This window comes from Protomyctophum bolini (genome assembly GCF_963924005.1).
Source record: "Protomyctophum bolini genome assembly, chromosome: 14".
NCBI classification, from domain to species: Eukaryota; Metazoa; Chordata; class Actinopteri; order Myctophiformes; family Myctophidae; genus Protomyctophum; species Protomyctophum bolini.
In genome coordinates, this window is record NC_137875.1 from 34,036,319 (window position 1) to 34,061,568 (window position 25,250).

Genomic DNA, 25,250 nt, shown 5'->3' on the forward strand with positions numbered 1-25,250 from the left:
GTTGAGGAACATTGCCCTATTATAGCGCCACCAGGAAGCACATTTTTGCCTTTTGTCCAAACATCATAAACGAGTCGTGGAGCTCCGAGGAGCACTTTTTCTAGTATTGTGTTCTCTTCACTGGATTCCGGTTGCTGCCCAGGCCAGTGCCCACACCCAGTACAAAACACTCTTTACCTTCAGGACATATCCAGCCCCACACCCAGTACAAAACACTCTTTACCTTCAGGACATATCCAGCCCCACACCCAGTACAAAACACTCTTTACCTTCAGGATATATCCAGCCCCACACACCCTTAAAAGTTTCCATAGGGAAACTCTGCCATTACTCTTCACTTTTGTAAGTCACAATGGATAAGAGCGTCTGATAAATGCCTAAATTGTTCAACTTGTGATTGATTTGGTTTTTACTTTCCATTCAATTAAATGAAATGGAACAATTCACTAAGGGCCGATTGATACTCCTATTTTAGAGCCAAATAAAAGTCGGTTCGGCTCTGTAGAGCCTATACAATGTGACGTCATTTGAGGTTCGGTGCTACTGAAATTTTCTGACGAGCCGAAATCATTTCGGCACTACAGCGCCGAAACAGCCGTATGAATCGGCCCTTAGATCCCTTTCTTACCTTTCACACTGCCTGATTGCAGGTTTCCGTCTGTGTCTTGGGCTCTGGTACATGGAGAAGAACAGTTCATACTCAGTTGGTGTGACAACTGGCAAAGCAGAATTTCTGTTTTGAGAAAGACAATGATTCATCTCAGTTTCAGTTGCCATGGTGTTCATCAAAAATTGATATGTGGGACCTTTTTGGCACTCTCAGAATTAAATTAACACATGTGTATCTCTGCAAAGTGAAATGACTAAGTTGAACTCATGTTCCTCTTTTAACATATGATTTTTGAGCAATTCATGCAAAATCACACCTAACTTTATCTTAATATGGCTGCTGGCTGCTCAACACAATATTTTAGTATATCAACATGGTGTGTATTATTTCATAAGGTCCCCACCTCCCATCATAACTCAAACAAGTGTCCTTTAGTTGCATATACACAAACATGAATAAACTTACTGATTCAAAATACATGTGACATTAATACATTAATACATCAAACACTGTCAGCATTTTCACTAAGAGGGCCCACGCCTTTCTCTGATGAGGCTATGCTTTTAGCTCACCTCCTAGTTCAAAGTTGAGCTTTTTAACTCAAGTCCTCCACGATTTAAATTCTCAATCAGCCATCAATCTGCATTATAGACTGGTTTGCTCTTGTCTGGTAGGGGCTAACTGAAACAGATTGAGACAGCTCTCGCACGAAGCTGCATCACTAATGGCCGCCAATGAAAGACGTCTCTGTGCTGTTGACCCTGTGTGTTGAACAGGAGCACGTCCCAGTTCAGAGCAATGGGCCGGGGGAACAGCTCAATACAGAGATACTCTTTGCCATCAGTCACCAGTCAACGGCATCCTCATCCTATTGACTAAATGTTAGCCGGCAGAAACAGAATCTAATCAAACAGTTACAATTGGCTCTAGTTCTCTTAATGGTCTACATTATCTTGCTGGATCAAAGCCCAACATATTTAAAATAAATATGAAGAATATATTCAAAGGGCTCTGTATTGACACATGTTCATTATTCTATTCTTTGTTCGCAGTATGTCTGCTCTCATTCCAATGATTATTTATCTGTGATGTTTGTCTACCATATAAACACCGCAATACTAACTCAAGAAGACAGCTATAGCCTACTTAATATCTATGGGCCCAAAGTTTGGGAACATTACTTGAATTAATTTAGTATGTTTTCTACATTTCATGTTAATGATAACATGAGAAATTATGGAATGTATTAAGACAATTTGTAGCTGAGCTCCATTCATTATCTTACATAATGACTTGGACAGTGAATGCAGGCAAATGCTTGATTCTTCTAATAGGCATTTGTGTGCTATAGCCTGCAAGGGCTGTTATCAGGAACTTCTAATAATAATAATAATAATAATAACACTGAATATTGTGGAAAAGTGATGAAGGTAGGCCCTATATAATTCAAATGAGATTTCTTGTTTAATCTCGTATTGAGCTGTTAAAAAAAAATATGCTTTTTTATGTGAAGCTGGCCCTATTTTCCAATCTTACCTCAGAAACCATTGGGTAAGCATGGTCTAATTGATTAATGATCTATGCTTAATTGACATTGTACATAAACATAATTTAAATGTAAAACTAATCGAGTGCAGTCATTATTTTTTCCCCATCTCAGTCGAGATAGTCTAAACAGGGGGGGGGGGGGGGGGAATTGCCCCTCTCTCCTCTCATGCAGGATCCAACCCCCAGCTCCGCCTAGTCAGTGCATCGTTTTCATCAGTACTTGGGAAGACTTGTCCATCACCCCACAGTGCATTACACACTCTCGACTTTACCAGGCGAAATTAGGGGCATCCTAAAGAGTAGCTATGATATGTTTTGGGGACATTTGAAAGCGGAATCTACGTAGAATGGAGATGAGCTTCGTTTGTTGCCTTTCTAATCTGATTGCTAAATGGATTTGGCTCTTCTCCTTAACTTCCATACTGGGCATAACAAAAGCGGAGATAAGGTGCATCCCATTCCCATCATGCAACATACCTACAGTCCAACACTTTCCACGGGAGCTCTCGGCGCTGGATGTGGCTGATTATGGCGAGATACCAACTGAGGAGTTCGTCGGATTTGCCGAAAGGCTAATGGGTCTGAAATCTACGAACAGAGACCGAAACGACAACGTCGAGGAATTTACCGGCAGCGAGGAAAGTTACCGGGAAAATAACTCTGTTTGTGTTGAGAAAGACGCACTCGAAGAGAAACTTTCCACTTCTCACGAGCCTCGTGGATCCGGTGGTCCACGCGCAACGACCGTTGCCTCCTCGGGTGACAACAATTTGACCGAGGAAAGCAAAGACGATGAAAAAAGTTACAAGCTTTACAAAGAAAACGTGGTACAAGGTGATGCGATCACAAATACCATTGTAGCTGGCTTAAGGAGCTGGTGCAGGAGACGAAGGCGCAGCGCGCCGACTGCTGAAAGCATGGGAACGTGGTCCGCATTTCCATGGAGCGGCGAGGAGGACCAGCAGGAGTTCCACCTGACCAGCTCAACATTCGCCCTCGCCGGAGACTCGGCTCATAACCAGGCAGTAGTGCACTGGTCTGGACAGAACAGCAGTGTAAGTTTCTCGTGTGTTGTTAACTTGTTCTATTATTACGCACGGCACCACTGCCACCACACACGCAAATAAACAGATTTGTTTTATTATTTTTTGGTACTAGACTTGTTGATAGGCTAACTGAATTAAATATCAGACTGTTTAGTGGTGGTGGCAGTGGTGTGGTGAGACTCAGACGTGACGTGAGAGATTAGAGGATCAGGAGTCTGAGAAATTAGCTGGAATCTGAGTTTGTGCGTTTGGTTTGTGGGTTGGAAGAGATTTTCTTCCTTGTCGTTCACTATCTCTCCATCTCTCCATCTCCATCACTCCCTGTCTCCTTGCCCTGTCTCCTCTCCCTCTTCTCTCCTCTTCTCTTCTCTCCCTCTCCTCCCCTCCCTTTCTTGTGTTGTGGTTCTGTATATTATAGTGGCAGTGGGCTTAAAATGAGAACTTTCTATTTCACTTGAGTATTACAGCTTGATAATTTGTTGCATTGTTTAAATATTCATATTATGGCGGTTTATTAATCCTCCTCTCTCTGTTGTTGGTGGTTCAAAACGCGCTCTTTTGATGTGACATAAGTAAGCCTTGCGAGCCATGTGGTTTTCTGTAGCATGTGGTGGCTTGATGTACAAGTACATTCCTCAGCCAGCCATGACATAAAAGTACACCCCCTGGACATGGCACTAGCATGTCGCAGGGAATTACTCCCAATCCAATTCTTGATGCTGAGTGTCAAGCAGGGATGCATTGGGTCCTATTTTTAGTCTTTGGTGTGACCCGGCCAGGGGATCGAACCTGACCTCCCGATCTCAGAGCGGACACTCACAGTAGATGAGAGATAGGCACTACTTCAACTCACACCTTTTCTATTTCTATTTCTAAAGTCCTGAGTGTTAATTTAACTCTGAGAGAGTGTATAACACTGCCAGCTCAGTGGCATTGAAGGTAGAGGATATACCACAAGATAAGAGTTCAAGAAAGCCTAGAAAGGTCATGTCTTTTGGTGTGTAACATTATAATACTACCATTCATCCCTGAAATGTCTTTCCAAGCTCTCCATTTCCTGTCCTGAAATAACTGTCATTAATATTGCTGTACGAGAACCAACATATAAATGTTTCAAGTTCAATATATATATATTTTTACTTTGATATTGATGACACATTTTGGTCAGAACACGTCTTTAATCTTTAGTGGCTCACACGCACTTAGGCACAAATAAACCCCTTCTTGAATCATTCACCTTTACTATGAGACTGCTGTCTGCTTCAGGCTGGTAAAACATTCTTGCTCATCAGAGACAAATATATTCTTGTTTTGAGCTTGGAGCGGCTATGCTAATGTCCTAAGCCTAGGGTTTGGACAATATATTATATAGGCTATGCCATAGCCCTAAATATATTGTCCTGTGAAATGCAAGCATCAAGGCAGCTTCTGTGCATACCTTTTGGCTGCAGGTCGGGGGGGAGCTCCATTTGATATCTAATCTCACTTGATAATGTCTAATCTTGCGTTCATTGTTCAGACCGCACCCAGCCACCCCCCACAAATTGAGGCATCCAGATTCAGCAGGCAACCAAAGCCTAGCTGGAGTTCTAGACTAGCCTTCACTTTTACTGAAAGACTAAATGATGGAAAAGCTAAGTGCAAAGAAGCAGGACGCTCCGTTTCAGATGACTTCTCAAGCTAAACCACATCCACATTGGACTGGGATCTCTGCAGAGAGGACGTCAATAACTCAGACGGTTTCTGTTCTGCTTGATAGGTGTTGCTGAAGAGCAGACTTTCACTTTGCCGTCTAAATTGAATGCAGAGCATTGCCTGTTCAGGGATCAGAAATAAAGAGTCCCAAAGCCGCACAAGGTTGCTGATAATTATAATCTCATGCTGGACAAGAGTAAAGTTTTAATGAATCAAATATTTTAGGAACAATTCAGCTTCTTAGGCATTGATTTGCACATTTGTAATACCTGCAATTGCCAGGGTGATTCACATTCACACAGTTACTGGAGCAGAATTCTAAATAGACAAGGTTTCTTCATTTCCAAAAATGCATGATTTAACATTTAACTCTCTAGAGAGGCCAGGCAGTGAGATCAGGACATTAGTGATTTCTCTTTTGTGATAGTGTAAAGTCGCTGCATATTTAATAACCGAGTTGACCTGTTATCCACCAGAGAGCCAGTCATTCTGACTTCAAAGAATCCCCACCCAGAGCAACATCTGGTCTACTGGGAGACATTGCTTTGTTAATTAAGTGATATAAATTGATGTGGCAGACAAAAGCCTCCGTACAATACACATATAACTATGATATTATTGATGTATTCCGGCTTGTCCATTATGTGCTTCCACATAATAGTCATCCTCACAGAGGCCTGCACAGTATCTCCATCTCAAAGGCAATAAACAATTGAACAGGAAAGGACAGTTCTTTCTCTTGTTTTTATAAAAACGATTAGCGATGCAGTTTCATGTGGTGATTTTTTTTTACAAGCGAGAGTTCATGCCTCACGCTTCACTGGACCCACAGGGGTCTTCAGATATTTCCAACATCAATGGGAATCTTTTGGAATGAGTTTATTTCTTTTGATGAAATAAATGTCATGATTTTTATAATGAAAGCGAGTGTTAGGCCTACTAGAAGTATTCCTCTCCCTATTAGAATCAGATGCAATTATTTCTTCTTTAACAATAAATCATTTTTGCAGCTCATAAATGGGGTAATAAAGAAATTGTATAACCAACATTGTATAACCAACTACCCTAAACCAAACAGTTTTTGTTACAGATAAGTATCTTGTTGATCTTGATATTGAAATTCTAGTGAGAACCACAGTTACAATTATTGTTTTTATGGAGTCGTCCATCTGTTTAATTGTGCTCACTTGACTAATTACAGCTGATGAGTCTGGATCAAGGGAGTGACTGAATTGCAGTGTGTACTCTGTCTTACATTTAATTTGTCTCTTTCACGTGTTCTCCCTCAGTTACTCTGTCTTGCCTTTCATTTTCCTCTTTCACAGTATGTTCCTAGTTCCTACCACACTATACAGCACTCCTCCGCCCTCAGTCACCCCTTCTCTTTCCTGATACAACACCTTCATTTCACAGCATTAATCTCTCCAACCTAAGCCCTTTAAGTCCCCATTAAAGCTCTTTTCATTTTTCAATAATGGTCAGATTCATTCCAAATCATTTAAGGATTATGGGCTCGAGATTCAATTTGCGTATACACGTGTGTCAGACAATCTCTTTTGGACATATTTGCGCTAGTTTGGTAAAACGTGGGCTACATGTTAACTGACGTGATGCTTCAGAAACAGTACTACCTTTGCCTAGATTCAGATGGGAAGATATAAAAATACCTATGGCACTACTGAATAAATAGAATAAATTGCATTGTCCCAATCTATAGGGCATAGCATTTTGTTCCACAATAAAAGGCCATTCATAGAGATTACCAAAAATATTTATATAAATTATTTTAAGCCTAGAGTCAAGCCATATCCTGGTGAATCATGACCATAAAACATTTGATTCTGTGAAAACAGATATGCATATTCAATTACATATTAAATTATTTTATTTTTATATAGGCATAACATACACACACACACATGTCTGAATATTGTTGGAAATCTATGGGAAAAAGTAATGGCTTTTTTTGTGGAACCACAAAATGGCCACTGCTATGCCCTATTGGAAATGTGATGGACACACTATTTAACACAGGTTTAACTGCAAAAATGGATAATGTACCACAGCAAAGCTGCATTAAATATTCATCAACCGCAGAGCTTCACCTCATACTGTACGCATAGCTTCTACCAGAATGCAAAAAAGGTTTTACAGCTGGCACTTGACTGGATGCAAATTATATCTGACTCTAACACTGGATGCTTCCCAAGAAAATGCATAAAGCTAATTGCGAGACAGGAGGTAGGAAGTAATTTGTTGCTCTTTTCCAGACTGCAACGGGTTGTTTTATTGTGTATGACAATGTCCAGCAGGCTGTGACTTTTGGAAGCTGTAAAGGCTACTTTATTGAAGGTGCATAAATCTCTGGAGCCCAACGTGGACACGTATTTGTCACCACTGGTTTAACAAGCTACATGGATTAGCCCTGTTAATGGATTCCATACAATTCAGCACAAAATGTGCAGATGAAAGTTTACTTAGTCAGCTAATCATCAATCTGAAATAGTTAAATAAATAAATAATAATAATAAAACATATCTCGTATTCATTTTGTGTTCAGTGTTATAAACTTGGCTGCCAAACATGGTTTCTGTTTAGTGGTTTGGTAGAATTCACATCTGAGAAGACATCGTGTCAACTGTCAAACAGACACTGTCAAGGCTTCACAGAATGGCTGCGTACAAACACCAGCACATTCCTTGTTCTCAAATCCCTTCCCATAAAGTTGTAAAATCACCGTGGGACTGTTCATTTGCTGTTCGTGGGACTGACCTCGCCCTAAAGGGCACGGCCATGCTGAAACAACAGGTCTGGGAATGCCCATATATGGACTTTCTTTTTACATTTTCAGGCTGGGTAGGGCGTAAAATGTGTGATTAGTAAGGCCAGGCGGGGCCTTGGGCCAGCCCAGTTAGGGCCCAGGTAGGGCCGGGCCTTAATTGTAGGGCCTGGCTGCTGGGCACAGCTGCGCTAATAACTTTGGGGCGGGCCCGTCTAGAGTTTGAATCAGTGTCAAAAGGGAGACATCGAAGAGTATGGGCGGGCGGGGAAGATCAATTATGGGATGTCAGAGAACAGGTCAACTCCATATGGAGAATTCATCATCATCATTTTTCGACCGCGGTCGAGATCATGGATTTCACAATGCCATGCCAGACTTCCCGGGCCCTTCATTGCCATCCCCAGTTCCATGAGAATTAAGGGTTTGAGGTCAGATGTAGAGTTGCTGGCCGGCTCCATATGCAGATCTAGGTGATGATCCAGTCTTCTCCATGTATGGCTATCCAGGGTTTTATGAGGTCAGTGTCGTGATCTTCATATGGAGACGGCCATATATGGAGCATATCACGAGGCGCGACGGACTGAGTGACAGCCATATATGGAGCATGTCACAAGGCATGACGGACGGACTGACTCATAGTAATCTGCGACCTATGGTCGCAATAATATATATATATATATATATTTATTTTATACATGAAGTGGGGGTAATGTGTGATAAAGAAATTAGCACTGCTGTCAACGAAGAGCTGCCCTGGGAAAACATAACCGTTGTCCCACAGAGTGGAGAAGGAGTCATCACAGGTGCTGCAGGCCCCGTCGTGCAGCTTTTGCACTCTGGGATTTGGTCCCTTTTAGCCTGGATAAACTCCAGTGTCAGTCATGGACTTGACCACATCATCCTCCGTAACCGTGTTTAATGGCTTGGATTCGGCCACGTCTGACATCAACAGTTCCTTCAACAGCTAGTTCAATCGTGGGCGATACGGCGGCTGACCAATTAGTGCATCAACTATTTCTGCGCTAGGCTTTGGCAGTGTAATTCTGTATGGAACAGAAGTAGAGGGAGTCTGCGATTGGTTGTCACACTTAACATTTATGCTTAAAGTCATACCGTGTACCAATTATTTTAGTAGGCAGGGTTTCTTTTGGCGACAATCCTTGTAGCTCTGCATTTGACTGTACTTGAGTACCACTAGTACAGGGGTAGGCAACCTGCGGCTCTAGAGCCACATGTGGCTCTTATATCCTCCTCTGTGGGCATTTTTTTAAATAGCCTCAAAACATTTCTTTTTAAACAAGCATTTGTGGATGGTTCAACCCATGTTTTATTATGTACTTATGTACTGTGAGTCCTCTCTGTGAAAGGTGCTATATAAATAGAATGTACTTACTTATAGGCCCTCTCCCGTGGCTCCCAGTTGCTACGGCAAAGAAGTATGAAAAGGAATAAGAGGTTTTCTTTTTCTTTTCTTTAATTATTTTTACATTTAATCATAATTATTGAATTTGTAGGAGGCATAACGTTATTCTTTCACCACCAATGCTGCTAGCTTACTGGTACTTGATATGCTTTGAGAAATTAGCAAACAATAAAATGTAATATTGAAAGACCAGAAAAATCCCAAATAATTAAAGTTTGCTTTATTAAAGCCAAAAATGGCTCTTTTGATAATAAAGGTTGCCTACCCCTGCACTAGTACAAAGGTAATGCTGCACGGTCCTAGCACATGAGGATATTTTGGAATATAACAATCAGAAAGTTGTCAAAACCCATTGATTTGGAAAGGTTATTGTCAAAAGTATACCTCATTTCACATCACAGGGTTGTGTGTATGACAAGGGATGTGGGGGGGTTGTCCTTTACTGGTCGGTATCTTAGGACGAGTATATATCTTTTTAATGAAACAGAAAATATATTTCATATTTCAAATGCATTTCAAAGTGAATCAGCAGCCATTTCTATTCCATTTGTACTATATTTGTATTAAGAGTTTAAGACTGAGCCCGCCGTCTGATACAAATCGTTTTTGTTTGTTAATCATTTAAACTCCCTAGTATAAACTTTACCTGAATTGGCCCTGTACGTGGTCCCTTTTTTATTCTCTACACCAAATCTCCTCACCAAAAATTACCGTTGTGAGCTTGTAGATGAGAGGGAAAAGGGAGAGAGGAGTCTATGTCAACCAATAAGCTGCTGGGTACCAAAACCTGAACACGATGATTGACATGTCACTTTGTGGCTTGCACGTTGTCAGCTCAATATCACAGTTTACTGCTTGTATATCACTGAAACAACCATTTCACACACAATGGGGTTCTCTGTCATGCTGTGACCTTGTCACATTGTGGCCCCCAGCCAGGGCAGTGAGACAACCATCCATCTGACCTTTTGACAACATTTGATTCTGAACCCTAACAGTAAAGCTATTACCATCTTCTTTTTTGGTTATAAAATGCATCACCATAAAAAGTGAAAGATTTGTGCTTGATGGAAGTTTTAAATGAAGAAAATGTTAGATGATAGATCTTTGCTTTTTTTTTGTTATTGTTATTGTCAGTTCAGTTTATATTGCAAGTCTCTCCACTAGAAATAGAGTCACCATCTTTGCTATTTTGTGTTTGATGTCAGTACCTAGTAGAGACCTGCGGATGGCGGCTTTAGCCACGGTTGGCGGATGGTGCGGTTAATATAAATAGGACGACATAATTAATGCGGTTGGATAACGCGTGAGTTGAGTTATGAGTTATTATGCCCTCATATATTTCCATTGTGGTGTCCCAAGCCAGTAGAGACCTGCGGATGGTGCAGTTAATATAAATAGGATGATGTGGTTGGATAATGGGCGGATAATGCATTTGCTATTGCCGGTGACAAAAAACTCCATCCGCGGGTCTCTAGTACCTAGGTATTTGTACTGTTTACTGTGCTGTACAGTTTACCATCTGAGTGAATGGTCATTAGCAGAAGCTTAGTTTATCAACAGCCATTAAAATATTCAGTGCAGCAGGTTTCAGGCTCCCTGTAAGCACTCCCAGGAGAGTAGTATCATCTTCAGTTTTCATGACTGCATGGTGTGGGACATTACTCAAACAACTTTTACAGCTGTATAAGGGCGAAGGGTGCAAGGTGAAACACCCTCTTCTGTCTCTCTTGGAAGGTGTGAAAGACCTTTAAAATTGCATAAGATGCAGTGACTCACTGTTTTCATGGACTTACATCATTCCATTGAAGGGAATTCTATCTATCCATATTGTCGTCTAGAGTAAACGATATGTTTATGTTCAGGATATCTAAACATGAGCCCATGGATCAATAATTAAGTTGAGAACATGGGCATTGATTTGGCTCACATGCTGTGTACAATCATTTCTGTTTTTTAAAGACACACAAAAAAAGAAGACAAAGGGGGTGTGGGGTGGCCCAGCCATTCATTAACATCTGGACCAATTTACATGGCTTGAAATTTATGGCTTTTCATTTGTATTAGTAAAGGCCTGTGTAAGCTCCATATAACTAAGGCATTTTTTATGACCCTCTTCAAAACAGATGTCTGTGATATTTTACGAGGCGCAGCCATGCCGTTCCTGGCATGAATGATTGATGCATTGTTTACTTATTTATTCATGTATTTATAGAGCAGCAGTCGTTGTCTCTTGCTTTGGGACAAACCCACAGGGTTTGACGTACTACATGCTTTAAGGTTCTTCACCTTAGGAGAAGAATACATGTCATGCTCAGGTGAACAAACAAAAAAGAGAAGTCTGACTTACCATCAGTGTTCTGGTTTGGGATTTGTTAAAGCTCTGTCTCTTGGGGTGTTAACAGAAGCTATCCTAGATGTTTGTTTATTTTCATATTGTTCGACATACATCATGTTTAGAGGGTGGATTCGGGGGATTTCTCAAACACACTGCACGTCTCCTAAGCCATTAATGTGATATATTTTCTTTTACAGGTGATTCTCATGCTGACAAAATTCTTTGACTTCAATGTTGGTCGAGTGACTGAGAGTTCTTTATGGAGGTAAGAATGACTTCCATCATCCACAAGTCCCCCCTTGTTGGCGTGATTTACACTTTATGGATTATTACCTCCCTGAGTTGAAAGGGAGACAGATACAGTGAGACAAATGCGCAAACTCCACATTATGGCTCTTAGATAATTACTTTTCAAACTGCCTGCATGACTCCCAAATGATTACTTTCCCTCTTTGACAAACAAGATAGAAAACAACAGATGTCTCAAAAACACATTTTTAAAACATTTCATGGAAATCTACACATATTTTCTTCTTGAAATATAGTCTGTCCAAATATGCAGACTTCACTACACAATTTCATGCCTGGTTATTATGCATCATTATGGAAGGAATTGAGTCAGATATCTCTGATAAGGTTTAACGAACAATAAAAAAATACTATAACACTATAACACCTCGTCAAGCATGTCATATTGGATATTCCTGTTTATTCAAGTCATTAAAAGAATCTCCATTCATCTGGAAAATTACCTCATGACTTTTGTGTTGCAATTTTCTGCTTGCGTGAGAGTCTTAATGATTCTATCAGTGTACTAACTAGTATGCAATATTCTGTTCTTCAACACCCTCCTTAACTCATCATTTAATTTTAGGTCAACAGACTATGGGACCACATATGAAAAACTCAATGAAAAGGTTGGGCCAAAAACGATACTGAGCTACTTATATGTGAGTCCGAACAACAAAAAGAAGGTAAGCTGCTATATTAAGCTGCGTATTATTGTTTTGCACAGTTACAAAGTTATTATAATCTTCTCACAAAAGGATTCCACAGACTGTGTGTTTATCTCTGGCACTAAATTGCACATGCATACCTAAGCCCTGGGGATTGGATGGCATCAAGGCAACTTGCTAATGCTCAATTTAGGCTCGGACGTATGACGGTGCCTATTACGACAAAGAATGGATCAGGCTTAATTCCTGCCATCCTGCCATCGTGTCTCATCTCAGATCATGTTGCTGACCGACCCGGAGGTGGAGAACAGTCTGCTTATTAGCCTGGACGAGGGAGCATCATATCAGAAACACAGTTTAGCCTTCGACATCCTCAGCCTCCTCTTCCACCCTGAGCAGGAGGACTGGATTCTGGCTTACAGCCACGACCAGAAGGTAATGATGTGCCAATCAAGCAGTTTTGAATGAATGCTGAATGATGGAATACAAAGGGATGGATGCTAATGGCTTCTGAAAACGCCTTTTGACTTATTTGATATTGTGAACTGCTCTGCTCAACATTGTCTAATGGCCCTCGTTGGAGCCTCTTTTTGAGTTGCATGCGCACTGGCTCTGTGGCAAGCCCGGCGGGGAGTGATCAAAACAAATATCTTGTTTAGATCTTACGTAAGCTAAAGTGTGTGTGGCCGGCGCTCCTTGAAATGCCTCATTCTCCTCATTTTGTCTCATTATCAGGATGTGGTCTTCACTAGCAGAGACATCTGTCACTACAGCCAGAGTTGCATTTGGCACAGTAGAGATGGCTAATCACCTGTTTTCTTAAAACAAGCCATAGGGTCTGGTTGCAGGATCTAAATACAGCGTGTCCTAGTTTGAATGATTGTATCCCAGAAGAAAGACATTTAACGAGGGAAGCAGCAAGGCACGCATCAAACAATACACAAGCTCACCTCCTACATGTACTGATGCACACTCGTGTGTGTACAGTGTACACTACACATTCGCGCGCACGCACGCACGCACGCACGCACGCACGCACACACTACATCATTCTCAGTGAGAACTTTGCTGTCTGGTCTACTCAACACCAGAGACATCAAACTATTTTCGGGGGGGGGGGGGGGGGGGGGGGAGAGAAACGGTCTAGGCGGGGCTGAAAAGTAAGAATGGGGTGAAGACAACACTTTCAACTGAGAGTTATCAATGAGCAAAAAAAAGAGCAAAGAACTGACATATGTTATTCTCTTTTATTCACTCTGTATTTATTCTTTATTGACAGCAACAATAGAGGGTTTGGTGTCTGGCATGGTTGCTTCATTGACTCTGTGAGTGTGTGAATGGATGAATGTAATTTAGTTTGGCTAAAGGTGCTCTATAATTGCACCATCTACCATTTACAATTTATGTATTATACGTACGTCCTTAGTACTCGCAGCGTGCACAATAAATTTGGCGCTGATCGGTCCAGTGGTTTATCAGACAGGCAGAGAGACAAACACAGACCCTTTTCTAGACAACTCTGTGACCCTTCAGTGCCACGCCATGAATAAATATATAATAGCAGCCGATATCAAATATTTACTGATGCACTCACTGTCATGTATTTTAAACTGTACAAGGATAAGCCCAAGTTATGTCAGTAATTCCAGTAAAGCGGACTTCACAAGACACATGGCTGCTAGATTGTAGCTGGGAAGATGACATATCTTTAGAGTACTAAGTCCAACTGTGCAGTAAAAGGCAGACTTTTGCAGACTAATAGCATTATGCAAAAAAACGTTTCACCGACAGTTAAGTGAGGCATTTTAACATTGGCAATTAGGCAGGATTCCTGCTGAGTTACAGTCGGGAGAGAGGTACCCATGGAAAATGAAGCCAAGGTGCCCTATCTGTGAAAAGTGCCAACCTGCCCGCCCCCTCCCCTTTATATCTCCCTCGCTGTCTCTCTCTCTATATTTATCTCACTTTCCCATTCTTGTAGCAGAGATAGATTGTCGAGCCTATGTTCCAGTATTGTTAATTTTATTCAAATTTTTTTGAAGCACCTGTACCCAAAGTATTTTTTAATTATCTTCTTCCTAAATTGCAATGACAATACCCCAAGTTCACCCCGATCTAAAAGAAAAAACACACCCATGAGATTATCCTCATTATCCTTAATTCGACAACACTGTGCAACTGACAGCTGCTTGAGCATATTTTTTTATATTAAATGAGGAACAGGACATTTTCCCAGGTTATTTCATACGGGTTGGGGTGATGTCTTAATTCTTCTTTTTTCAGCTCTATGTCTCTGTTGAATTTGGGAGGAGATGGCAGCTTGTGCATGACAGTGTTGTCCCCAACAGATTCTACTGGTAAGATCAACAATCACTCCTTTGGAACGAAACTGTCAATCTTACTGGGACATAAATGCTGCAATATCACTTACAATTCCCCATATTCTAGAAGTAAAGTGGATAGAAAAGTGGTTGTGGAGAATTATGCATTAACAAATAAAAACATTTATGTATAAATAAATATTACAGTACCATCCCAATGTTCCCATACAGTACAATGATAGCGGTGAGATTCCTTCTCTATGCATTATTTGCATACTGTATGCTGTGCCTGCTCAACATGCAGCACATGCCTGCAATCGTCTAGATATTGCATAGTGATAGTTGGGGAAAGATGGAGTAATATTTACCAGGATATTGCCTGATATTGCAGCAACATTGCTTGTCGTCTGATAATATGCAATGCCCTGAATCCATTCATTGTGACTGGTTAACACTGACCCATCAAAACCATTTATAACGGTGTCTGACAATCAAAATGTGCCAAACGGAACGGAGTGAACAGACACATACGTGTCTGCAGTCACCTATCTATCGTCTATCGGTCCGTCTATTATCCATCTATCCAGGTTTGTGTCCAAGCCTATTAGGATGATGTCCCAATCACATTAAGCTTAATTATAGGCCAAGTAATTTCATTGCATTTCACCTTTACGGAAATCTGGTTTTACTTCTTTTTGACTGATTTCACAAACGTGTGCACTTGGGTAAGTGATGACAAAGTGGCTTTTAGAGAAATCACAAGAGCCAAAGAAAGGCGCAGAGGAGGCAGTTTCTCAGCCCAATAAAAATATTATTGGCCCCTTGTTGAAAGCTTCTGATATTTTAATCCTCAAAGGGATGAAGGGATATATTAGTGCTCATCTCCTTTGGGGGCTGAGAAGAAAAGTATAACTTCCTTTGGCTATTTCCTTCAATTTCACCAGCATACTGCCACTAACTTACATACAGTTAATGGTTGTTTTAATTATTATATTGGTAACAGAACAAGGGTATGCACGTGACATCATCATCAAACCAGGAAGTTATGCAGGAATGCCTACTGAGTTTCTGGCCTTGACAGCCCATGCATCCAAACAGAAAAGTCATATCTAATTGCATTAAACGACATTAAACAATGTTAAACTCACTTTGCCTGTCACTTTGACACTCAATTTGCCACTCGATTTGCCATTCACTTCATGCATGCGCATACCCTCTATAGAGAGTATTATTATGAATTTTCCAATATACATACAGTCTGCTCACAGTAAAATTATCGTCTGTGTGTTGTATGGCTAATGCATGTTTTATCATGTTAAACTCCTGAGCCCTGTCTGGGACGATATTTTTATCGAACATAAATTGGAGGAGTTTGTGGGGCTCAGTCATAATAAACATTTCATAGAGAGATGCTCTGACCTTCTGTCCTCTGTAAGATAGGTGGATCAATAAACATGCTAGAAAAAGGTACTAAACACAATTTGAAGACGGCTATCACTAGGAATGTGCTTTCACCATAAACTGTGAGCATCTTATCTAACACGTCTTCCGAAAAATATTTGCAAAACGTGTTGGTGACAGTCTGGCATGTCCGGCTCCACTGTTAAATCCTGAATGTTACTTTAGCTCTGAAGGTGTTCTATAGATGGAACAAAGTCTCAGAGTTAAATTAACACTGATGATTTTACGGTGTATACGCTTCCTAAGTTACGTAACATCGAGGGGGACCTATTCATAAGAGCAATGCCTGCTATTCACTGATAGAGTGGATGAAGTATTTGACAGAGAGACCATTAAAAGAGATGAAGGTGAGAGGCAATTACAAAGTGCTGAGGAAAGCAGAATCACAGCTCGTTTTTTTTATATTTTTTATATTATGGTTCAGATGCTGCCATGTTATTGAAAATGAGAAGAAACCCATCTTCAGCCACAGTAGCAGCTATTAATGCAACAGGTGGTCACTTGCACTGAACCTCAGAATCACTATCGACCATATACATATATTCAGCGTCCTGTACATCTTCCCAGTAAATTATAGGTCAGGTATAGCTAGCAGGTCGGTGTTTGTGGGAGATAGTCATAATTGCGACCGTAGCCCGCAGTTTACTTTTAAAACCTGCAAAACCTGTCAGTCAGTCACGCCTAACCTGTCAGTCAGTCAGTCAGTCTGTCAGTCACGCTTCGTGACACGCTCCATATATGGCCAATACATAATTCATTCCATATGTTGATCTGACCTCATCAAACCCTGTACACTCAAGAAACTGCCCCTGCTGCTACCCTTAGATCTCCATACAAGGAGCTATGTTGAGCTATGTTGAACTGACCTCATCTGACCATATCTGACCCCTGTACACTCAAGACACTGATCCCGCTGCCACCCTTACATCTCCATATATGGAGCTGACCTGTTTTTTTATTTTTATATATTTTTTATCCCACGATTTTGTAACACATTTTTCACCCCTGTGTCAATCATCTAATGTGATCCTGGAGCAACGGACTTAACTCATGCTTCCTTCATGCTTGAGTGTCCAAGTTGCTCCTTTACACCTGACAGGGGGGAGTTTCCCTGGTTGGACGTAGCGCGTGGAAGGTACACGTTATTCCAACCAGTTCCTTTCCCCTCCATCAAGGAGCTGACCTATTTTGACATTCCATATATTGATCTGGCCTCATCAAACCCTGTACACTACAGGACACGCTCCATATATGGCCATTACATAACTTTTACACTAATTAAGATTATTTATTTTATTTGAAATTTATTCTGAGGATAATCCCCTTGAGGTGCGCATCATCTTGTTTTCGAGGGGATCCTCAAAAGATGTTTATTATTATGTTATTTATTACAGGTCCAAGCTGGGTTTAGACAAAGAGCCGGGAATGATCCACTTGGAGACTCGTGTGTTTGATGGACGTGAGTATTCACATAAAGTCACCTTGGTCAGACCACTTTTGTGCTGAGAAGACTTAAAAAAAACATGGTACTGTAAAACAACAATGGTGCCAATAGCAATAATATTTCAAACAGAGAAAGTGATTAGAAATTGCAGTAATACTGCAAATAGTATTTTTCAATAAGATGTAATTGCTGCACCTGTGGAAATATAGTGAAAAATGGTTCTAAATCATATAAAGTTCCCTATGGCTTCTCTTTAACATCCTAAATGCTTTAGATTGTGTTGGTTCAAACTGTAGGCTAGTTCATCATCTTTCCTATTGAAATAAGAAGAGACACCAAATCGAATTACCTTCTGCGCTTGTGCCAACCTTCATTGTAATTCCTGAAGTCTAGTTCCAAAGGATGCACAGGGTAACAGATCTTTCAGTGCACTTACTGTAACTCTTTTACCCCCCCCCCCCCCCCCATTTGAATTGGCAGCATTGAGACTTTCTTCATACGATTAAGCTAATTCATTTTTCAAGGGACTATAGGCTCCAACTTGGCCACAGTGTAGAGAGGGGCACTTCCATAAGGCCTCCGGTGTTAATGCCCTGTCTCTGGGGAGGCCACCTCATTTGGCTCCAGCTAACACAGGGGGACAGCTCTCCACTTTATCTATTAGTGACAACAGAAATTGGCCGTCCAAGTTTTGTCCGCATCAGCATATAATAAGAAATGCTAAACCTTAATTGGGGACAATGGAAGGTTGTTTGTTTTGTTGTTTCGCCCTTGTTACATTCCTAACACTAATCTCATGCTTAACTACAGGGTCACAGTACATAACATGTAAACTGCAGAACTGCTCCGATGCAAACAAGGGCAAGCCCTTCCCAGGATTTATCATTCCCGATTCCCTGGTGGTTCAGGATGAGTACGTTTTCATCCAGGTGGGTTTTTTATTGCAAGATCTGGCTCCATTAAAAGACAATTAAAAGCTGTAAAACCACCGCGCTGAATCGCATCTTAATGTAGAGTCCTGTTTTTCATTAACTAAAAGTGGCCATTATGTTGAAGAACGTAATGGCATCTCTCAGTGTTACATATCCCTGCTACCACACACACAGTGCTCCGTCCTCATTAGTGGTACATCTTAGACTCTTCCTAGCTTTGACATTTTTAAATATTTGATACTGTACATAATTATAGATCAATGAAAACAATGACAACTGTTGTGATTATAATAATAGACACTCAGATTGAACCTGGTGAATTTCAAATCTCGCTGTATTGCTTTTCTAGGTGCCAATGGGTGGTCAATCTGTCCACTATGTGTCCTATAAAAGAAACACGTTCTACCCAATGAAGCTTCCCAAGTACACATTGCCAAAGGTAGGAAGGCTGAAACGTCATATTGATTCTTTAACATGCACATTTGCAGCGGAATAAAGGGAAGGAATAGAAGTTTAGAACCAACAACTAGCCTATGGGCCCTATCATATGCCTATTTTCCAACCAATGCAGTTGTCATTTTACACCCAGCACCCGTGTATTCTAAATAACAATTGACCTTGTGCCTATTTAGCGGCCATGAACATGTTCGTCTTAAAATAATAAGGTGTGGTCTGGATTAAGATGTGCCTACGTGGCTTCACAGTGCACACACACTTATTGCAATAAACATCTATCCCATTTCAACACAATAACACTCATATCAACATAGTAGATGACATTTGTAGGGGACTCCGCTCTGCATTGAGAATAATTCATGATCTGGGCCAGATTATCAATATATATTGCATTGGATAAGTGCCTGTTTTCTTTGCCCGGAGACGAGTGGTGAAGAGATACCGGGGAGAGAGAAAGTTAGAAAAAAAAGCATCCGTTTCAATTAGTAGCCTACTCTTTATGACAGAATATCTTCCTGTAATAAGCCTCTCATCCTGCACCTCTCATCCTGAAAGAATGTTGTGAAACCATTACCTCCTGGCTTTCTTTATCTGTCTCTGATTAATGGACAGCAGCTAACAGTCGTCAATATCCATAGAGCTCCGGCTTGCACAGGACGCGCATAGATAGCAGTGTCTGTCACGCTTTAATTGGTGGTTTAAATTATGAGAATGAGCAAGTGGTTTAGTTGATATCATGGATGTGTCTCACATTACTAATACTACTGCTAGATGGCCCCACACTTACACTTTTCCACAGCAGAAAACAGTTTGCGTCACCTCCAAGTCGTCATCTAAATAGCAATGTGCCAATAGCTTTGTCTTCAAGGGATTCAACGGAATGGGAGAAGACACTGATTGGTTTATTTAATATAATGCTCAAAACACACCCACGACTAATTTAGATGCTTAATACAACACTGTGTCATGCACAGGGCTTTGTGACCAAATAACGATGACGCACTTGGTCTGACTTTGAGACCATATGCCTAGAATATTGGGCCCTATTTACTTTCTAGGCCCTAGAAAGTAAATAGGGCCCAATATTTGCCCTCAATATTCCTGCTCTGTCTTGGTTATTATGGTCTCCTGTTGCTGATGAACTGTAGATGACACCTTCCCTGACTCAGGAATTTTCCAAACCCCTAATTATAATTATTACATTTAGCTGATGAATCTTTTGAAAGTACTTTCCCCTCATTATTATCATTTTAATTTGCATTTTCAGTTTTTTTCTGAAACTGTGCATGCATTGACCATTGGCATAATGCTTTCCCAAAAGTTAAGCAATTTATTAGCTTTTTGTCTCAAGCTATGGGATTCTGTAGTCATGGTCCCCAAATGCTGTTTACATGTGTACAGTATGCCTTTTCAGTCAAGTCAACCAATATCTTTTTTACAATTAGAATCGTGTCTTCTTTCAACCAGGACCTGCAGATAATCAGCACAGATGACAACCAGGTGGTAGCCGCTGTTCAGGACTGGCACCACAACGACTCATATAACCTGTACATGTCAGAGTCCAGGGGCCAGTTCTTCACCCTGACACTGGAGGACGTCGTGAGCAGTGGAGGACCCGAGGGCAACGTCATGATAGAACTCTATGAGGTAGCATATATTTTATGCCTATTATTTGTTTCCCAAACAATGGGTCGATAGTATGGGTCGTGAGTAAAGAAAATGTTTTTAATTATTATTTCAACATATTTTCTAAAATAATAATTCCCCATAAATGTAAAATACTTTTAAGAAAATGTGAAACTAACAGACCTACAAGCTCACAACGCATCACATCACGTTGTGAGCTTCAGGCTATTTTCTCTATTAACCCCGTTTTCTGAAAAACTTTCAATATTTATAAATAAATAAATCACACCCGTGTGAAGTGAGGGGCGCTCTTATCATTGTACACATCATCTCATTCCGGCCAATCAAAATTTGCGCCCTCACCTTCGTCTTCAATGTTTGTGTTATGCAATGCTTGTGTTTACTTTACACAAACACTCAAAATTGTCCAGTCATTGTCAATGGCATTTAATGTTTGTGGCAGTTCAAATATTATTTTGCGGGGTCCCCTCGCCAGTTCAAATATGATTAATATGATTACATGGATTAAAGTTCTCAGTCTCCACAACTGATTAAAGTCTTTTGGATTCCAAGTCGAAATCATCATATTTTTACATATTGTGTTAATTCTTGGGGAGGGGCTCCTTTCACACATCATATACAGTAATAGGACTTGGCCGCACATGTTTTTTCAGTCGTGAAAATGTATTTTGCTTTAATCCATGTGATTCTTTTTGGGGTTCCGCAGTTCAAATATGTTTTTTTGGGGGGTCACCAGTTCTAACCCTAACCTTAACCCTAACCCTATGATAATTTTGGCGGGTCACAGCCTGAAAAGGTTGAGAAACACTGTGATAAAGCATAGAACAGTGGTGCATGAACTGAGCATCGGGACCCAGCCTTGGGGGTCGTGACTCGTGAGAGATATCCATTGTGTCGTGGACTCATGTAGGCTACTAGAATAGGCCTATTCATTTAAAAAAAGACTATACAAGTGTTGTTTACTCTACTGGACTATGTTACATTGTTGATGTACCTTTAAGGGCAGTGTTTGGTTTGCCTTGAGCATGGCTCAACAGTTAAACAATTAATTATCATGATTATTGAAAATGTTCATCAAATAAGAAAGTCATTTTAATGACTATTATAAACCATGATGCTTACAGTGTTCAGTGCTCAAGTACAGAAAGTAAAGATATAGAAGACAGACATCTTGGTTATCCAACCAGTCATCCATCCATCCAGTGTTTCACAGTAATGGACAAATGAACCATTTCTTCTAATGAGGATAGGGACGAGCAAGTGAATGGATTGTACCAAGAGATAAAACCATAGTAGGCTATTATTATTGTTATAAATAATCCCCATTCCACGTGTGCCCCAGTGACTCACGGAGTAAGAGCAGTGTTTCCAGATTTAGTGAGAGAAATAAGCAACCAGGTCTAAAAAAAACAAGCACATCTATTATAGGCTTTACAGTACATGAGCACATACTGTATAGCCAATTTTCAAGCTCAATCGCGACGCGTAGATCTGCTGTTTTCACAAAATCTTAAAATAAAATTAGTTCAGTCAGACAACTCACGAATAGATTTAACCAATATTTATTGTAGAATGAGAATACAAGTGTGCATTATGATATTTGACTTGGCGTTCGGCTCTGCTGCATTTTCTCCCTGCTCGGCACAATCAAACACCATCATTAAACATTAAGAGCAGGGAGATAGATATACAATAAAACCCCCCCATGGGGAACATAAATAACAGAGCCCACCGGTGGTGCTGGGGTGGTGGTGGGAGCAAACATCACATAACAACCAGGAACCATAGCAGAAGGAAGGCAGACTAGTGAGCTTAAGTAGCCCGCCCAATTGGTCAGCTGACTGCCACGTCAGCGAATGACATGTGGGACTTGCACACACTTATACTGTACACCCACATAGAAATTCAGCATGTTAACCCCTTGAGTATAGAATGTGCCTTTGAGCACAGCATGAACTCCCTCGAGTGTGACTGACTGAACTAACTCTGCAGGCTACGTCTCATGAATATTTGGAATATTTCTGAAATCTGGTACGGGGCTCCCTGGCACAAATTGGAATTTAGGGACAAAAACATATTCATTTGGGGGTCCGTCCATCCATGATATGAAAAAAATTGAGAAACACTGGTTTAAATAAAAATCACACCTGTGTGAAGTGAGGGGTGCTATATCAAAGAACTCATGTTGATTAGGTGATGTATTGGTGACTGTGTAAAACAAACGGTGCCAACACAAACATTAAATTCTCTTTATTGCATTTAATGTTTGTATTAGGGACAAGATGATGTAAATGTTCCCTTGCACCCCTCCAAAAAAAATCACCCGTGTGAAGTGAGGGCTGCTAATATATTAAAGTCTAACTCATGTTGATTAGGTGATGATTACAAAACAAACATTGAACTAAAGACAAACATTAAACCTGTGTATAGGGGGTGCTAGCGCCGCTCAAACTGTTCTGTAAGTTCTACTAGCTGCAGCCTCAGTCTGACTAACATGATCTAAAATGGATGAAACTCGGATTATTTATAATGTTTTGCAAAACATCCGTTTTTCAGGTCCGTCAAGGGATGTCATCCGCTAATTAAGGCTGCATGCATGACACTGACATTAGATATGATCGAGTAAATGCTCGATTTTTTGCCTGAGGGAACGCATGCACTTAATTGTGCCAGCTTGAAGGGATACATCACTCTCTCCCAAGTTAATTGTTAGTCCAGGAGCTATAGTAATTAGCTATAGCTATAGTAAATTATTCTCGGGAACCTGACAATATTGTATCGGTTCTAAATTCTAAACCGCTTCTAAATTCCCATCCTTTCCCCAGGCCATTGTAAATAAGAATTTGTTCTTACGTCACTTGCCTGAAAGGTTAAAAAAAAGGTAAAAAAAAAAAGGTTAAATTAAAATAAAAGCATGTCGTGGAAAGAGGAACAGGGCAAATAGAGAGCTAATGTATTCTGAGCTCAGAGTTTTGCTGGCTCTATGTGTAGGTTGGTGAGAACTTTGCCTGACCTTAAACAGATGGTCTACTTTACCCCGTAGCATCTGAGTGGCTGGCTGCGTCACATACAAGTCTGAGCTGCTTTTTTCTCTTTTGCCCTTCTGTTATGTTAGAGTCTCCTCAAATAAATAAGTTAGCAGTCTCTCTCGTGAAGACAATCCCACAGACCCATACTCTGTACCGTACTGCCAGTACAGTATAGAAGTACAGTCTAACCTGCCAGTTATGCATGGCAGGTAATAAACAGCCCTAAATGGCTTCAGAAATATACTGCAGTATGTGTGTTGACAGACATGCTATATGAGCTAACATTATTAAGCTCAGAAAGCGGTTAATGCAAATGCATATTTCATTCTAGATTAGCCTCATCCTCAACTAGCAATCTTACAATTCAGCTCAGATTGCCGTCAGCAGTGATTACTCATACTGCTCACTGACCTCCATCTGTGCAGACTTTATGCCCCCAAATATTCTGCTTCACTGGCCGACCAGCTGATGATATTAAAAGGTCACTCCCACTTTGACAAACATTTGTGCTCTTTAGACAGAAAAGCATCGTGAGTTGAAGTTATAGCTATGTGTGTGTGTGTGTGTGTGTGTGATTGCCTCCGTCTCTGCTCCTGCAAACACAAAGAAATTTGTCTCAGGGCTGTGCCATATGTTGTTTTGATTCTGGGTAATCCTGCAGATGGTTCAAAATAGTGCTCTCTGTCAGCAGAAGCAAGCATGTACAAACATCGCTCTTTCTCAGAACAAGGCCTTCAGCTTTACTTAAGTTTGAATAATTTATGGTGCTCTCTCTCTCTCTCTCCTCTCTGTCTATCACATTCGTAGGTAGCTGGGATTAAAGGCGTGTTCCTATCGAATAAAGTTGTGGAGGACCAAGTTAAAACCTATATCACGTACAACAAGGGGAGAGACTGGCGTCTGCTACAGGCTCCCATGACAGATCTCCGGGGAAACACGCTTGATTGTGAACAGGTACGGTGGATCCTCACAGGGGACTGCACTGGTTGAAATGGATGCCTTTTGTCAGTCTACACACGCAACATGTGTAGGCACAGTGCACTGAAGTTGTTTAATTTCCCCCCCCCTCGCCAAAACATTAGACAATGTCGTGGAATTCATATACTACAATAAATAATAACGGTCACTTTATTGTCTCCACCAGGCCGAAGGCATGGAGAGAGAGTATGTTTTGCACTCCATATTCCATCCTAATTGGCTAACATTGGCTTTCACAGTTTGCAGGATTGGCCCGTTTTGAACAAAAAGCCTCAAATCATGAACGTTGCGTGCAATTTGCGTGAAATCTTTCACAGACTTTCCTACTAAGCTGAGGAATATACCCCACCCTTTTCACAATGGCCTGTTATATGCAAAACACATTTTTGGAACAAAATGCCTCAAATCATCCAATTGCCATCCAATGAGTAAGAAGAAATGGCACCCTTTTCACATTGGCGCCACCAGGAGGCCACAACCTGACCTGCCCTGGTGGAGACCTGTGCCCCGAGGGGCACTTTATCTAGTTGTTACATGAAATTAGGCTTGAAATTGGCTATATAATTTTATGTAGGCTGCTACAG

General features: G+C 40.8%; 1 pseudogene across 1 annotated transcript in view; it reads left to right on the forward strand.

Moving 5' to 3' along the window:
• The first annotated feature begins 2,505 nt into the window (after positions 1–2,505).
• LOC308328860 (VPS10 domain-containing receptor SorCS1-like) overlaps positions 2,506–25,250 on the forward strand; it is a 49,085-nt pseudogene continuing 26,340 nt past the window's right edge. The window contains exons 1-10 of the transcript in view: positions 2,506–3,213; positions 11,640–11,707; positions 12,317–12,416; positions 12,675–12,833; positions 14,682–14,755; positions 17,575–17,639; positions 18,435–18,553; positions 18,906–18,995; positions 20,480–20,659; positions 24,496–24,642. The product of the transcript in view is annotated as a VPS10 domain-containing receptor SorCS1-like (transcript). The remainder of the gene's footprint in view (positions 3,214–11,639; positions 11,708–12,316; positions 12,417–12,674; positions 12,834–14,681; positions 14,756–17,574; positions 17,640–18,434; positions 18,554–18,905; positions 18,996–20,479; positions 20,660–24,495; positions 24,643–25,250) is intronic.